This window comes from Poecilia reticulata, linkage group LG4 (assembly GCF_000633615.1).
Source record: "Poecilia reticulata strain Guanapo linkage group LG4, Guppy_female_1.0+MT, whole genome shotgun sequence".
In the NCBI taxonomy this organism is placed as follows: Eukaryota; Metazoa; Chordata; class Actinopteri; order Cyprinodontiformes; family Poeciliidae; genus Poecilia; species Poecilia reticulata.
In genome coordinates, this window is record NC_024334.1 from 27,745,054 (window position 1) to 27,746,661 (window position 1,608).

Genomic DNA, 1,608 nt, shown 5'->3' on the forward strand with positions numbered 1-1,608 from the left:
AACAATATCATTAAGTGTACCTATGATATTTAATTTTAATGCATCAGTAATGTGCCATTTTAATGAACAATGCTGCAATTAAAGCATGTTTTTATTGTGTTTATGCATCAGAATTTCAAATCCATGTATGCAAAGTACAGATACATAAAAAACTTGTACATACAGTTGTCACGGYCTTCTAGTTTCCAAAAAACAAATTACAATTTGCAAACTTTACATAAATGGCCACAACAACAGTAATGAGGTACTTGTACTTGGCTAAATCCCTCYRCTGATGCTCAGTTATATTCTGGGGTTGTTTTGCTGCATCTGGCTATGAGCCCTGATATAAATCCTATTGAACATCTGCGGAAGGAGCTGAAACACGTTATCTGGACATGTTCCCTTCAAACCTGGGGAATTAATAATTTCATTGCAGTGATGAACAATGGGATGGCTGTATGTTGATGTTTCAAGTTTTCTGGCTTTAAAATGTGATTAAATGCTGCATTAAACCTCCTCAATAATTAATTTTATTGTTGAACTGCTTCATAATCTGATCTGTGCTAACGTCAAACTTTAGCAAAGAAACTGTACATTCCTGGGKGTCCACAAATTCAATCTACTCATTGTTAATCCAGCTCAYTTTTATTACTTACTTTATCTCAACTCCTTAGCAGGTGGGAGATAAAGTATTATGAGTTTGAGCCCTGAAGACGGGAATGCATGAAAAGAGGATTGTGTCATCAGGTCTAAAACTGCACAAACTTTCAAGAAGCAACTCTTTTAAGTCTTAAAAACAGACAAATATATTTTTTGTAATTTTATTTTTATCCTACTTATTTTTTGAAGTATTGTAAATACTTCAGTTAACACCTGCTAAAGCTCACCATTTACATCTTATGCCGATTAAGCATAAGATGCTGATAATTTGATTAAAGCCATGATATTTGGTGGTAGCAGCACAAAACATGTCAGTACAGATTTTATTTCTGTAAAACATAAACATGTTTTATCTAAATCCAAATGATTGTTTTCAGGTTTTTGACCACCAAGTAAAACCTTCAATGATGTGAATCAGCTTCCATATAACTGTAACACTAGAAAATAAAGAAACACACACATAGGTGGACAATTTACCGATATAATACGAGGCATCTTCCTTTAAAATGATCCTGAAAACATAGTTACACCTGTTCAGTGAACGTAAGACCTCCTTTCTGGATTTGACGASTTTTAAACACACATTTCCAACACATAACAAACACAGCAGATTTCCTGATATTGTCGTCTACCATCTGGTAAAGTCTGCTGACTGCAGGCGTACAGCAGAGGGGGAAAAAAAAAACCCTTTGACCTGCAGGGAAACCTCGTCTAACAATGGTGGTGTTGAGAATGATCAGTAATTTTAGAGAAAAGCTGCAGATGAAACACAGCAACAGAAAAAAAWWAATGTTTTGATGGGGAATCGTTTCAGGAAAGGGTGGAGAATGATTACAATCTACGAACCACATACAATTGTTTACAAACTGGCATCCTCCTCACCAAATACGGTCAAATAATCAGATAACCATTGGAAAAAATGAAGACCTCTCTTGTATAAACACAAGCTTGCTGCTGTGGATTGCA